This window comes from Sus scrofa, chromosome 4 (assembly GCF_054392235.1).
Source record: "Sus scrofa isolate SSC_HxYL_T2T_F1_AM1 chromosome 4, Sscrofa_HxYL_maternal_Yorkshire_Landrace_v2.0, whole genome shotgun sequence".
NCBI lineage: Eukaryota > Metazoa > Chordata > Mammalia > Artiodactyla > Suidae > Sus > Sus scrofa.
The window spans coordinates 104,233,034-104,250,167 of record NC_139386.1 but is presented as its reverse complement, the minus strand read 5'-3'; the positions used below and the strand labels follow the sequence as shown (position 1 = coordinate 104,250,167).

Genomic DNA, 17,134 nt, shown 5'->3' with positions numbered 1-17,134 from the left:
AGGTTGCAGATATGGCTTAGATTCCATGTTGCTGTGGCTGTAGTGTAGAGCAGCAACTACAGCTCTGATTCGACCCCTGGCCTGGGAACTTCCATATGCCACAAGTGTAGCCCTAAAAGGACAAAAAATTAAAAAAATAAAATAAATTAAAAAAAGAAAGAAGTTGTGGCTCATTAAATGGATGATAATCTAGCTAATGATATTTCCAGATAGAACGGTTTTTTTGTTTTCTGGGGTTTATCTTTATGGCCACAACCCGTGGCATAATTAAGCTCCTGAGCCAGGAATTGAATCCGAGCCACAGATGCAACCTACACCACAGCTGTGGCAACACCAGATCCTTTACCTCGCTGTGTTGGGCCAAAGATTGAACCGATGCCTCCACAGAAACCCAAGCCACTGCAGTTGGATTCTTAACCCACTGCACCACAATGGGAACTCCAGGAAGGAATGTTGATGGTGCCCCTTGGATTCTCCTTGCTGCATTAAAATGCAAAAGGAGAAGAATAAATTAAAGAACGAAAAGTTTAAAGAGAATTAAGACTGGATAATTCTGAAAACTCTCAGCCTCTCCAGATGGCAAATGATACTAAAACTAAGAAACAGCTTTCTAAAAACAAGAAAGAAATGGGGAGTTCCTGTTGTGGCTCAGCGGTAACGAATCCAACTAGGATCCATGAGGACTTGGGTTTGATCCCTGGCCTTGCTCAGTGAGTTAAGGATCCAGCATTGCCATGAGCTGTGGTGTAGGTCACAGATACGGCTCTGATCTGGCATTGCTATGGCTGTGGTGTAGGCCAGCAGCTACAGCTCTGATTCAACCCCTAGCCTGTTCCCTCCATATGCCACAGGTGCGGCTCTAAAGACAAAGAATAATTCAGTTAAACAACTGAGCTTCTAAGAAGCTTAAGGATGCTGTATTAGTTTCCTGAGGCTGCCATAATAAATTCCCAAATAATGCATAGCTTAAATAACAGGAATTTATTCTCTCACAATTTTGGAGGTCAGAAATCGGAACTCAAGATGCTGTTAGGATTAGTTCCTTCTGGAGTCTCTGAGGATCTGTTCCATGTTTCTCTTCTAGCTTCCAGTGGTTCCCATCAATCACTGCTGTTTCTTGGCTTGTGGATACATTATTCCAATCTCTGCCTTACTCTTCATATGGCGACTTTTTTTTTTTTTTTTCCAATTTCACCAGCAAAAATGAGTTTATTCGAGCTCAACAAAGAACTGCAATTTGGAGTCTGCAACCATGAGTAACCATGACTTTCTTCCCCAGCTTCTGTATCCAAAGTTGTCTCTTCTTCTAAGAACACAATTGGATTAGGGCCCACTCTAACCCCCATGACCTCATCTTAATTTGATTACATGCATAAAAGACCTTATTTCCAAATAAGGTTATATTCACAAGTACTAGAGATTAGGACTTGAACATATCTTTTTGAGGGGATATAATTCTACCCACCACCAAGTACTGCCCTTCAGCAATCCCAGCACAAGCCCAAAATAGAAGAGAGATTATCTAAAAAAGATCTATAGGCATAGCTTTTGTTAACAGCGTGAATCTCACTAATGTTCACAGGAGACTCAAAGTTTTAAAAAGAAACACTGCCAGCTTAAAATGAAAGGTACAGAGGCAGCACAAAATGAAGAGAGACCTTTTGGGCCCTCAAAATTCTACTGGCAAGAATCAGGCTAAGAAAACTATGAAGCTGCAAATCTGGACTACTTTTCATGGAAAAGAAAGAATGACTCATAGAGCAGAACCAAGAACCAGGAGGCAGGAAACAAGAGCCATAGAAAAGCATTCTTGGACAGAAGCAGAACAAAGTTCTAATCAAGGAACTTCCAACATTTATCCAAATAAACATTAGAATTGCTATGAATCAGTGACCTCTTTGTGCCTCCCATTTCTCTCTCTTTTTTTTTTTCCTTTATAGGGCCACACCCTCGGCATATGGAAGTTCCCAGGCTAGGGGTCAAATTGGAGCCACAGCTGCCAGTCTACACCACAGCCACAGCAATGCCAGATGCAAGCTGCATTTGCAACCTATACTGCAGCTCCTGGCAACTCTGGATCCTTAATCCACTGAGCAGGGCCAGGAATCAAACACACATCCTCATGGATACTACCAAGGTTCATTACCACTGAGTCACAATGGGAAGTCTAGCCCATTTCTCTCTTTTTAAACAGAAATCTCTGTATCTGTTTATTATATTCCTGCCCCATCACAATATGTTGGGTATGTGAGAGGCAGGAAAATTGTCTTACAGATCTCCACATCAAAAGGAATTATATCTGAGGATTTATACCCAAAGAGCCCCAACCCCACTTGGACCTAATTAAATGATAACAACTTGGGTTTCAAGTTGATACTGTAAAGGGACAAGATTTGTGGTGGGTCTTGGGAGGAGGTGAGTGTATTCAGCACATGGAAAAATGTAATTTCTAGCCAAAAGTTGAACTATGTCCACGAATTCTTTAATACTCCTTACCTTCAATAAGTAGAGCTTCATTCTCCTCCCCCTGAATGTGGGCTCAACCTAGTGACTCACTCCTTACAGATAAAATACAATTGAAACGACAGTGTCTGGCTTCTAAGGTCAGGATAGAAAAGGCATTATGGGACTTCCTTTGCGGTGCAGTGGGTTAAGGATCTGTCATTGCTGCTGTGGCGCAGGTTCAATCCCTAGCCCGGGAACTTCTACATGCTGTGAGCACAGCCCAAAAGTAAAATAAAAGGCATTATGTTTTTTTCTTTCTCCTTTTCTCCCTCCTGGATCATTTACCCTAGGGAAAACCAGGTTTCAAGTCATGGGATCCTGAAAGAGTAACATGGAAAGGTACACACAGTGAGGAATTGAGGCCTCCTGTCAACAGCAATGTGAGTTGACCCACCTTAGAAGCAGATCCTCCAGCCTCAGTTAAATGTTAAGATAACTGTAGCTACAGCAGACATTTTGATAATAACCTAATGAAAACCTTTACCTGAACCTCCTAGATAAGCTGCTCCCAAATTCCTGACCCACAGAAACTATGAGAAGATAAAAATTTGCTGTTATGAGCTAATAGATTCTGGGAGAATCTATTTACACAGCACTAAGTAACTAATATACCCTCCTAGCTTGCTAGTACAGGCACACCTCATAGATACTGCAGGTTTTTTTCTAGACCACATGATAAAGTGATTGTTACAATAAAACGAGTTCCAGTGCATATAAACATTATGTTTATACTGTAGTCTACTAAGTGTGCAATAGCTTATGTCTAAAAAATGTACATATCTTAATTTTAAAATATAAAATATTTTACTGCTGGGAGTTCCCATCATGGCAAAGTGGAAGCGAATCTAACTCACAACCATGAGGTTGTGGGTTCGATCCCCAGCCTCGCTCAGTGGGTTAAGGATTTGGCATTGCCATGGGCTGTGGTGTAGATTGCAGAGGCGGCTCAGAGCTGATGTTGCTGTGGTTGTGGCTGGTAGCTGCTCTGATTGGACCCCTAACCTGGGAACCTCCATATGCCACAGGTGCAGCCCTAAAAAGCAAAAAAAAAAAAAAAAAAAATTTTACTGCTAAAAAACACTAACCATTACCTGGGCCTTCAGCAAGTTGTAGTAACAAAGATCACTGATCAAAACAAGGTTTAAAATGGCAATAGGAGTTCCCGTCGTGGCACAGTGGTTAACGAATCCGACTAGGAACCATGAGGTTGCGGGTTCGGTCCCTGCCCTTGCTCAGTGGGTTAACGATCCGGCGTTGCCGTGAGCTGTGGTGTAGGTTGCAGACGCGGCTCGGATCCCGCGTTGCTGTGGCTCTGGTGTAGGCCGGTGGCTACGGCTCCGATTCAACCCCTAGCCTGGGAACCTCCATATGCCGCGGGAGCGGCCCAAGAAATAGCAACAACAACAACAAAAAGACAAAAGACAAAAAATAAATAAATAAATAAATAAAATAAAATGGCAATAAATACATATCTATCAACAATCACCTTAAATGTCAATGGACTAAATGCTCCAAACAAAAGACAAAGAGTGGCAGATTGGATAAAAAAAACAAAAACTTTCAATCTGCTGTCTACAAGAGACTCACCTTAGGGCAAAGGACACATACAGATTGAAAGTGAGGGGATAGGAGTTCCTGTCGTGGCGCAGTGGTTAACGAATCCGACTAGGAACCGTGAGGTTGTAGGTTCGATCCCTGACCTTGCTCAGTGGGTCAAGGTTCCAGCGCTGCTGTGAGCTGTGGTGTAGGTCGCAGACGTGGCTCGGATCCTGCGTTGCTGTGGCCCTGGCGTAGGCTTGGCAGCTACAGCTCCGATTCAACCCCTAGCCCGGGAACCTCCACATGCCGCAGGAGTGGCCCAAGAAATGGCAAAAAGACCAAAAAAAAAAAAAAAAAAAGAAAGAAAGCGAGGGGATAGGAAAAGATAATTTCAAGCCAATGGACAAAACAGGAGAGTAGGAGTTGCAATACTCATATCAAACAAAAGAGACTTTAAAATGAATGCCATAAAGAAAGACAAAGAAGGACACTATTTAATGGTAAAAGGATCCATTCAAGAAGAGGATATAATCGTCAATATATATGCCCTACTATAGGAACACGCAGATACCTACAACAAATACTAACAGACATAAAAGGAGAAACTGATGGAACACAATCATAGTAGGAGACTTTAACACCACACTCACATCAATTAACAGATCCTCTAGACAGAAAATCAGTAAGGCAACAGAGATCCTAAATGACACAATAGAAAGGTTAGACTCAATCAACATTTTCAGGACATTACATCCAAAAAAAATCAGAATATACATTCTTCTCAAGTGCACATGGAACATTCTCAAGGATTGATCACATACTGGGGCACAAAGCTAACCTCAACAAATTTAAGAGTACAGAAATTATTTCAAGTATCTTCTCTGACCACAATGGCATGAAACTAGAAATCAATCACAGGAAAAGAAATGAGAAAAAACTTACTACATGGAGACTAAACAACATGCTACTAAAATATGAATGAGTCAATGAGGAAATCAAGAAGGAAATTAAAATATATCTCGAGACAAATGATAATGAAGACACAACCACTCAAAATCTATGGGATGCTGCAAAGGCAGTGCTCAGAGAGAAGTTCATAGCAATACAGGCTTTCCTCAAAAAGGAAGAAAAATCTCAAACTGACAACTTAACCCACCATCTAAATGAATTAGAAAAAGAAGAACAAACAAAACCTAAAGTTAGCAGAGGAAGGAAATCATAAAGATCAGAGAAGAAATCAATAAAATAGAGATTCAAAAAAACAACAGAAAAAAATCAATAAAACCAAGAGCTGGTTCTTTGAAAAGGTAAACAAAATTGACAAAGCTCACCAAGCTCACCAAGGCTTGGCTCACCAAGAAGAGGAGAGAAAAAACTCAAATAAACAAAATAAAAAATAAAAAGGAGAAGTCACAACGGATACTGCAGAAATACAAAAAACCATGAGAGAATACTATGAACAATTATATGCTAACAAATTTGACAACCTAGAAGAAATGGACAACTTTCTAGAGACTTACGCCCTACCAAAACTGAATCAAGAAGAAAAAGATCAACTGAACAGATGGATTGCTAGAAATGAAATTGAACGTATCATAAAAACAATCCCTACAAATAAAAGTCCAGGACCAGAGGGTTTCACAAGCGAATTCTACCAAACATATAAAGAGGAACTTATACCCATCCTCCTTAAACTCTTCCAAAAGGTTGAAGAAGGAACACTCCCAAAGACATTCTATGATGCGAACATCACCCTAATACCAAAACCAAAGATACCATCAAAAAGAAAACTATAGGCCAATATCTTTGATGAATATAGATGCAAAAATTCTCAACAAAATTTTAGCCAACAAAATCCAACAACATATAAAAAAGATCATACACCACGACCAGGTGGGATGAATCCCACGTTGACAAGGATGGCTCAACATATGCACATCAATCGATAAATGCCATACAACACATTAACAAAAGAAAAGTGATCATCTCAATAGATGCAGAAAAAGCATTTGACAAAGTCCAGCATCCATTCATAATAAAAACTCTTACCAAAGTGGGTATAGAGGGAACATACCTGAACATAATAAAAGCCATTTATGAAAACCCACAGCAAATATAATACTCAATGGAGAAAAGCTGAAAGCCTTCCTGCTAAAATCTGGAACAAGACAAGGATGCCCACTCTCACTACTGTTATTCAACAGAGTACTTGGAAGTCCTAGCCACAGCAATCAGACAAACAAAAGAAATAAAAGGCATCAAAATAGGAAGAGAAGAGGTAAAACTATCACTATATGCAGATGACATGATACTATATATAGAAAACCCTAAGGACTCAACCCAAAAACTACTTGAACTGATCAACAAATTCAGCAAAGTAGCAGGATATAAGATTAACATTCAGAAATCAATTGCATTTCTGTATACTAACAACAAAATATTAGAAAAGGAATACAAAAATACAATACTTTTTAAAATTGCACCCCAAAAATTCAAATACCTGGGAATACACATGACTAAGGGGGTGAAAGACTTATATGCTAAGAACTATAAAACATTAATTAAGGAAATTAAAGAGGATTCAAAGAAATGGAAAGATATTCCATGCTCCTGGGTTGGAAAAATGAATATTGTAAAAATGGCCATACTACCCAAAGCAATCTACAGATTCAATGCAATCCCTATCAAATTACCCAGGACATTTTTCACAGAACTACAACAAACAATCCACAAATTTATATGGAACTACAAAAGACCCAGAATTGCCAAAGCAATTCTGAGGAACAAAAATCAAGCAGGAGGCATAACTCTCTCAGATTTCAAGCAATATTACAAAGCCACAGTCATCAAGACAGTGTGGTACTGGTACCAAAACAGTCATACAGACCAATAGAACAGAATGGAGAACCCAGAAACAAACCCAGACACCTATGGTCAATTAATCTTCGACAAAGGTGGCAAGAATATATAATGGGGAAAAGATAGTCTTTTTAGCAAGCGGTGCTGGGAAAACTGGACATCTGCATGTAAATCAATGAAACTGAAATATACCCTTGTACCATGTGCAAAAATAAACTCTAAATGGCTGGAAGACTTAAATATAAGACAAGACACCATCAAAATCCTGGAAGAGAACACAGGCAAAACATTCTCTGACATCAACCTTACAAATGCTTTCTCAGCTCAGTCTCCCAAAGCAACAGAAATAAGAGCAAAAATAAACCAATGGGACCTGATCAAACTGACAAGCTTCTGCACAGCAAAGGAAACCAAAAAGAAAACAAAAAGACAACTTACAGAATGGGAGAAAATAGTTTCAAATGATGTAACTGACAAGGGCTCAATCTCTAAAATACACAAGCAACTTATACAACGCAACAGCAAAAAAGCCAACCACCCAATGGAAAAATGGGCAAAAGACCTGAATAGACATTTCTCCAAGGAAGAGATACAGATGGCCAACAAGCACATGAAAAAATACTCAACATCCCCGATTATTAGAGAAATGCAAGTCAAAACTACCACGAGATACCACTTCACACCAGGCAGAATGGCCATCATTCATAAGGCCACAAATAACAAATGCTGGAGGGGGTGTGGAGAAAAGGGAACCCTTCTGAACTGTTGGTACAACCACTATGGAGACCAGTAAGGAGGTACCACAGAAAACGGTACATAGAACTACCATATGACCCAGCAATCCCACTCTTGGGCATATATCCAGACAGAACTTTCCTTGCAGAAGACGCATGCACCCGCATATTCATTGCGACACAATTCACAATAGCCAAGACATGGAAACAACCTCAATATCCATCGACGGATGATTGGATTAAGAAGATTTGGTATATATACACAATGGAACACTACTCAGCCATAAAAAAGAACAAAATAATGCCATTTGCAGCAACCGGGATGGAACTAGAGACTCTCATACTGAGTGAAATAAGTCAGAAAGAGAAAGACAAATACTGTATGATATCACCTATATCTAGAATCTAGTATATTGCACAAACAAACCTTTCCACAGACAAGAAAATCATGGACTTGGAGAATAGACTTATGGTTGCCAAGGGGGAGGGGGAGGGAGTGGGATGGATTGGGAGCTTGGGGTTAATAGATGCAGATTATTGCCTTTGGGATCGATAAGCAATGAGGTCCTGCTGTGTAGCACTGGGAACTACATCTAGTCACTTATGATGGATCATAATAATGTGAGAAAAAAGAATGTGTAAATGTATGTATAACTGGGTCACTAGGCTGTACAGAAAAAAATTGACAGAACATTCTAAACCAGCTACAATTGAAAAAATTAAAATCATTACATAAAAAAATTTAAATAAAAACAAAGATCACTAAGTCAGCCGTACAATGAGACACCAACATCCAATGCTTTCACTGACATGTGGAATCTGAAAAAAGGACAGACTGAACTTCTTTGCAGAACAGATGCTGACTCACAGACATTGAAAAACTTATGGTCTCCGGAGGAGACAGTTTGGGAGGTGGGGGGATGTGCCTGGGCTGTGGGATGGAAATCCTGTGAAATCAGATTGTTATGATCATTATACAACTACAGATGTGATAAATTCATTTGAGTAATAAAAACTTAAAAAAAAGATCACTGACCACAGCTCATCATAACAAATATAACAAAGAAAAAGTCTGAAATTTTACAAGAATAATGAAAATGTGATACAGAGATGTGAAGAGAACAAATGCTGTTGGAAAAATAGCGCAAGAGACTTGCTAGATGGGGAGTTGCCACAAACTTTCAATTTGTAAAAAAGCACAATAAACTGAAGTACAATAAAATGGAGTATGCTGTGGAGCTGACTCTCTGTATCCACAGGTTCAGCATCTGCAGATTCAACCAACCAAGGATTGAAATATCCGGGGGGGGGGGAGGGTAATCTCCAGGAAGTTCCAAAAATCAAGACTTCAATTTGCTATGCACTGCCAACTACTTACATAGTATTTATAACTATTTACATAGCACTGTATTAAGCATTATAAGTCATTTAAAGATGATTTAAAGTATAGGAAAGATATGCATAGGTTATTTGCAAATACTATACCATTTTATATCAGGGACTCGAGAATCCTTAAATTTGGTTTCTATGAGGGATCTTGGAACCAATCCCCCCACAGATACTGAGAAATGACTATATAACAAGAAAAGAAAATTATCACACGCTTGAACCCACCATTAAGTAAATGGTAATAATAAAGTTTGAGCGAGACTCTAGTTCCTTGAAGCTCTAAAGTAGACCCTATACAAACGTTTGGAGTAGCTGGGGATGCCGGTGGATCAGCTGCTGATTCCCCTTTTATTGGCTACTTCCTCTCTGAAGTCAGATATCAGTTCCACCTCAGCCAGAATAGAGAGAGACTGCTCAGGGTGAGCCAATACGTGTATGAGCTGTTGTTAGGAGATTATCTTCACTTGATAATAGAGTATTTACACTGAAGTTTTTTTTTAAACAAAAAGCTTTTCTTATTAAAGTAATGGGTAGCTAAAATGGGGTAGGGTAAGAGGTATATGTATTTAATTTTAGCAACCCACAGAAGAGAAAAATCAATTCACAGGGTTTGGTGAGGAAAACACCTGCTAAGACCACATAAGAGTATTCACTTAAGTCTCCAGAGCTGTATTTTCTCTAGGTTTTCCTCCTAACTCCTTTCTTAGGCTCCTCTATTTAATCCTATCTTCCAAACTTATAGTCAATGAGCTCAGTTTTCTGAACTCTTCTATTTTCCATCCTCTTTTAGCAATTTCATCCAGTTTCATAACTTTAAGTACCATATATATAGGCAACAACTTCCAGATTTATCTCCAGCCAAGACCTGCCTACTCAACACCACCACCTGAATGTGTAATAAGAACCTTAAACTTACTATGTTCCAAAACCGAACTCTTAGATCTTCTCCCCCAAACCTGTTCCCCCTGGTGTTCCCCAACTCAGCTGACAGTGGCTCCGTTTTCCTAGCTGTTCAGAATAAACACCTTTGTGTCATCCTTAATTCTTTCTGTTACACCTCATACCCAATCTTCCAGAAAATCATATCATGCGTATTGTCACACTTTACCTAGAGTCCAACTATTTTTTACTAACCATGATCCAAGTCACTGGCATCCCTACTTAGATTAATGCAATAGCCTCTAAAATGGTTTCCCTGCTTCTGTCTTTGCCCTGCCCCTCTTGTAAACATACACACACCTCTCGCCATTCTATCATCAACGGAGCAGTTAAAATGACCATTTTAAGATGTTAAGTTACACCATGTCATTTCTCTGTCCTAAACTTCCTACTGGATTTCCACTGCACTCAGAATAAAAGCCTTTGTAATAGCCTACCAGACTCTACATGATCTCATACTCACCCTCCCATCGCCACCCCCAGAAACTTCTCTGTGACCTCATCTCCTACTATTCCCTCACTTACTCTGCTCACATTGAACTCTCCTTGTTGGCACATTCCTAACTTATTCCCTCACTTTCTTTCTGTCTATTCAAAGAGCTTCTCAATAAGGCCTTTGCTAACTACACTTTTGAAACCTCCCCTCTCCCACTCTCCCTTATCTCCCTTCCCTGCCTTTTTTTCCCATAGCATTTACTACCGTTTAACACTCTACTGACTTAATATGCTTGTCTACCTTCCCCAATTAGTACTTAAGTTCCACAAGAGAAATAATTTTTTACTGTTTTGTTCACTACGGTATGCCCACCTTCCTAAATGGCACAGGCAAAGTAATACACAAGTAAGAACATATTCTTTAAGAATGAAACCTTAAATGTCAAAAGAGGACCATACTAAAGTAAAAGATAGGCTTTAATGTAATAAATGCAAACTAAAGGGTGGCAATCTCTATGAAGTCAGGAAAGTATGAATGTATTAGTGTTGATCTAATACAAAGAAAAAGAACAAGTGACATATATAAATATTTTTCCACCCTAAAAAAAAAAAATCCGTTAAGATAAAATATGAATAATTCCTACGCTTACGACAATCCAAGTGAAATTTCTCCTAAAAACTAGGCAATTTCCTTTGCTGATTCTATACATACCATCTGATTTCCTTTTATTTCTTGGTATCTGGGAAATTCAAAGACAGTATTTTAACAAGCAGAAATGAGTTTTCCAGTCACTATAGAATACCCCAAGTAAATTAATAAATTAGTCTTCTGACACAGATCAGATTCATTTAAGGTTACATAACTTTACTGAGTAACATCAAAAAAGAACCAAACAAATTGAGACATAAGCTATGAGCCATGGGCCTAGATGAGAAATTTCAACATTATAAAAAGAATTGAAGATGGCAGAGTAGAAGGAATGGAGCTCACCTTGTCTCATAAAAGCAACAAAATAACAACCAACTGCTGAACAACCTTCAACCAAATAGACTGCAAACCATCAAAAAAGAGATCCTACTCCGGAAGACAAAGATGAGGCCACATCAAGATGGTAGGAGGAATGATTACGTGATATAAGCAACCCCATACCCACTGGGTGGGCAGCCCACAAACTGGAAAGTAACTGTATCACAGAGACTCACCTATGGGAGTGAGAGTTCTGAGCCCCACGGCAGGTCCACAAGCCTGGAGATCTGGCATTGGGAGAAGGAGCCCTCGGAGCATTTGGCATTGAAGGCCACTGGGGATTGCACACAGGAGCTCCATGGGACTGATAGAAATGGAGACCCCATTCTTGAAAGGCGCATAGGGGCTTTCACGTGTACTGGGTCCCAGGGCAAAGCAAAGACTCCATAGGAATCTGGGTGAGAAATGACTGCAGTTCTTGGAGGATTTCCTGGGAATATAGGGGGTGATTGTGGCTTACTGTGGGGGAAGAACATTGGAGGCAAAGGTCTCAGAAACAGTCATTACCATGTGCTCTTCTAGATGTGGCCATTTTGGAAAAACCTGGCCCCACCCATCAGGGTTGAGAAGCCCCAGGCCAAACAATAATCCAGGTGGGATCACATCCCTCCCCATCAGCAAACAGGATGCCTAAAGACCCCCTACCCCAGGCACATAGTCACCTCTAATCTCACTCAGAGACAAAGCCCCACCCACCAGAGGGATAAGAATCTGCTCCACCTACCAGTGGACCAGCACCAGTTCCTCCCATCAGGAAGCCTACAGCAAGCCCCCCCGTATCAACTTTAGCCACAAGGGGGGCAAACATCAGAACCAAGAGAGGATACAACTCTATTGTCTGCAAAAAAGGACACCACACCAAAAATCCACAAGATGAAGAGGCAGAGAATTATGACTCAGATGAGGGAGCAAGAAAAACAGCTAAGTGATCTGGAAATTATCAACCTCCATGAAAGATACTTTAGACAAATGGTAGTAAAGATGATTGATGATCTTGGAAATAAACTAGAGGCAAAGACTGATAAATTAAAAGAAACACTGAGCAAAGAAATACAAGATTTAAGGATTAAACAAGTAGACATGCAAAATACAATAACCGAAATAAAAATTCATAAGAAGCAACCAATGGCAGAATACAGGAGGTAGAAGAATGAATTAGCAAGGTGGAGGACAGACTAGTGGAAATCACTTATGTGGAACAAAAGAGAGAAAAAAAAGACCGAAAAGAAATGAAGACAGTCTAAGAGAACTCGGGGACAACGCCAAATGCACCAACATCCATATTATAGGGGTGCCAGAAGGAGAAGAGAGAGAGAAAGGGCCAGAAAAAAAATCTGAAGAGATAGCAGTCAAAAACTTCCCTAACGTGGGAAACGAATCACCCACTCAAATCTGGGAAGCACAACAAATACCATATAAAATAAACCCAAGGAGGAACACCCCAAGACACACACATGCTAATCAAACCAACCAAAAGACAAAATACTGAAAGCAGCTAGGGAAAAGAAACGCAAGGAAACCCCAATAAGGTCATCAGCAGATTTTTCAGCAGAAACTCTGCAGGCCAGAAGGGAGTGGCAAAATATATTTAAAGTGATGAAAAGAAAAAAATCTCCAACCAAGGCAAGGCTCTCATTCAGATTTGAAGGAGAAATCAAAAGCTTTACAGACAAGCAAAAGCTAAGAGATTTCAGTACCACTAAACCCACTTTAACAACAAATACTAAAGGAACTCTTCTAGGTGTAAGAGAAAAGGCCACAACTAGAAACTAAAATATTACAAAGCCTCACCAGTTAAGGCATACATATAGTAAAGGCAGGAAATCATCCACACACAAATATCCTACCAAAATCAGAAATCGTGAAAAGAGGAGGGTACAAATGCACGACACTAGAGATGCACTTGCAATTACAAGACCAACAACTTAAAACTATCTACAGACTCCTACATTAAAACTTCAGGGTAACTGCAAACCAAAAACCTACAATAGATACACAAATAAGAAAAAGCAATCCAAATACAGCACTAAAGATAGTCATCAAACCACAAGAGAACAAGAGAAGAAAAAAGAGCAACAAAAAAACAAATTCAACTAAATTCAAAACAGTTAATAAAATGGCAAAAAGAACATACTTATCGATAATTACCTTAAATGTAAATGGACTAAACGCCCCCAAACAAAAGACAAAGACTGGCTGAATGAACAGAAAACAAGACCCATATATATGCTATCTTCAAGAGACCCACTTCACTTCAAGGGACACATACAATTTGAAAGCGAAAGGATGGAAGAAAATATTCCATGCAAACAGGAATCAAAAGAAAGCTGGAGTAGCAATACTCGTATCAGACAAAATAGACCTTAAACTAAAGAATATTATAAGACAGAAAGAAGGATAGTACATAATAATCAAAGGATCAATCCAAGAAGAAGATATAACAATTGTAAATATATCTGCACCCAGTACAGGGTCACCTCAATAAAAGGCAAAACTGACAGTTAAAAGGAAAAATTGACAATAACACAATAATAGCACGGGACTTTAATACACCACTTACAGCAATGGACAGATCATCCAGACAGAAAATCAATAAGGATACACAGGCCCTAAATGACACATTAGACCAGATGGACTTAACAGATATTTATAGAACATTCCATCCAACACCATCAGAAGACACATTCTTTTCAAGCAGACACAGAACATTCTCTAGGATTGATCACATTCTGGGTCACAAATCAAGCCTTGGTAAACTTAAGAAAATTGAAATCACATCAAGCATCTTTTCTGACCACAACTAGAAATCAACAAGAAAAAAACTGCAAAAAACACAAACACATGGAGACTAAACAACAGGCTACTAAACAACCAATGGATCACTGAAAAACTCAAAGAGGAAATTAAAAAATACCTAGAAGTGTATCCCAAAACCTATGGGATATAGCAAAAGGAGTTCTAAGAGGGAAGTCTATAGCAATACGAGCTTACCACAAGAAACAAGAAAAAGCTCAAATAAACAACCAAATTTTACACCTAAAGCAACTAGTGAGAGAACAGACAAGACCTAAAGGTAACAGGATGAAAGAAATCATAAAGATCAGAGAATAAATAAATGAAATAGAAATGAAGAAAACCATAGGAAAAACTCAATAAAACTAAAACTGGTTCTTTGAAAAGATCAACAAAATTGATAAACCCTTAGCCAGACTCATCAAGAACGCAAATCAATAAAATTAGAAATGAAAAAGAAGTAACAACGGACATGACAGAAATACAAAGGATCACTAGAGACTACTACAAGCAAATATATGCCAATAAAATGGATGGCTTAGAAGAAATGGACAAATTCTTGGAAAAGTACAATCTTCCAAGACTAAACCAAGATGAAATAGAAAGACGAACGAATCATAAACACTGAAATTGAAACTGTGACTTAAAAACTTCCAACAAATATAAGTCCAAAACCAGATGGCTTCACAGGTGAATTCTATCAAACATTTAGAGAAGAGCTAATACCTATTCTTTTGAAACTATTTCAAAAAACTGCTGAGGAAGGAACACTCCCAAACTCACATGAAACCACCATCACCCTGATACCAAAACTAGACAAAGATATCATGCAAAAAAAGAGGAAATTATAGGCCAGTATCACTGATGAACATAAATGCAAAAATCCTCAACAGAATACTAGCAAACTGAATCCAACAATACATTAAAAGGATTGTACACCATGATCAAGTGGGATTTATCCTAGGGATGCGAGGATTTTCAATATTCACAAATCAGTCAGTGTGATACACCACATTAACAAAGTGAAGAATAAAAACCATATGATCTTCTCAATAGATGCAGAAAAAGCCTCAAAATTCAACACCCATTTCTGATAAAAACCCTCTGGAAAGTGGGCATAAAAAGAACCTACCTCAACATAATAAAGGCTATACATGACAAACCCAGACCTAACATCATTCTTAATAATGAAAAGCTGAAAGAATTCCCACAAAGATCAGGAACAAGACAAGGATATCGACTCTCACCACTACTGTTCAACATAGTTTTGGAAGTCGTAGCCAAAGCAGTCAGAGGAAAAAAAAAGAAATAAAAGGAGTCCAAGTTGGAAAGAAGTAAAACTATCACTGTTTGCAGATGACATGATACTATACCTAGTAAATCCTAAAGATGCTACCAGAAAACTGTTACAGCTCAACAATGAATTTGGTAAAGTTGCAGGATACAAAATTAATACACAGAAATCAGCTGCATTTCTTTTTTTTTTCTTTCTTTCTTTTTTTTTTTCCTTCTTAGGGTTGCACTTGTGGCATATGGAGGTTCCCAGGCTAAAGGTGGAATCAGAGCTGCAGCTGCCAGCCTACATCAAAGCCATACCAATGCCAGAGCTGAGCCGCATGTGCAACCTACACCACAGCTCATGGCAACACCAGATCCTTAACCCAGTGAGTGAGGCCAGGGATCAAACCCACAACCTCATGGTTACTAGTCAGATTCATTTCCACAGCACTACAACAGGAACTTCTTGACTGTATATCTATATGCTAACAATGAAAGATCAGAAAGAGAAATTAGGGAAATAATCCCATTTACCATTGCATCAAAAAGAATAAAATACCTAGGAATAAACCTACCTAGAGACAAAAGACCTGTACTATGAAAACTATAAGATGCTGATGAAAGAAATCAAAGATGACACAAATAAATGGAAAGATATACCATGCTCTTGGATGGAAGAATCAATATCATCAAAATGACTATACTACCCAAGGCAATCTACAGATGCAATGCAATCCCTATCAAATTACCAAGGACATTTTTCACAGAACTCGAACAATATATATTAAAGTTTGTTTGGAGGCACAAAAGACCCAGAATACCCAAAGCCATCCTGAGGGGAAAAAAAAAAAATCAAACTGGAGGAATCAGGCTCCCTGACTTCAGACTATACTACAAAGCTACAGTCGTCAAAACCATATGGTCCTGGCACAAAAACAGAAATATAGATCAGTGGAGCAGGATAGAAAGCCCAGAATTAAACCCATGCACCTACAGTCAACTAATAAGGAGGCAAGAATATACAATGGAGAAAAGATAGTCCCTTCAATAAGTGGTGCTGGGAAAACTGGACAGCTACATGTAAAAGAATGAAATTAGAACACTAACACCAAAATAAACTCAAAATGGATTAAAAACCTAAAGACCAGATATTATGAAACTCTTAAGAGGAAAACATAGGCCAAACACTCTCTGACATCAACCACAGTAATACCTTCTCAAGTCCACCTTCTAGAGTAATGACAATAAAAACAAAAATAAACAAATGGGACCCAAGTTTCTGCACAGCAAAGAAAACCCTAAACAAAATGAAAAGACAACCCACAGAGTGGGAGAAAATATTTGCAAATGAAGCAACTGACAAGGGATTCATCTCCAAAATTTATAAACACCTCCTGCAACTCAATACCAAAAAAGCAAACGACCCCATCAAGAAATGGGCAGAAGACCTAAACAGACAATTCTCCAAAGAAGACATACAGATGGACAAAAAAACAAACGAAAGGATGTTCAATATCACAAATTATTAGAGAAATACAAATCTAAACTACTATGAGGTACTACCTTACACCAGCCAGAATGACCATCATCAAAAAGTCTACAAAGAGGAAGTTCCCATTATGGCTCAGTGGGTTAA

General features: G+C 38.8%; 1 protein-coding gene and 1 long non-coding RNA gene across 5 annotated transcripts in view; one reads left to right on the top strand and one right to left on the bottom strand.

The window, feature by feature from the left end:
• Positions 1-17,134, bottom strand: part of RNF115 (ring finger protein 115) — an 82,982-nt gene that overhangs the window by 15,427 nt on the left and 50,421 nt on the right. The window lies entirely within an intron of this gene.
• Positions 1,170-6,338, top strand: LOC146404124 (uncharacterized). The gene is made up of 3 exons (XR_014844270.1): positions 1,170-1,963; positions 3,609-3,780; positions 4,254-6,338. It is a non-coding gene; the product is annotated as an uncharacterized LOC146404124 (long non-coding RNA).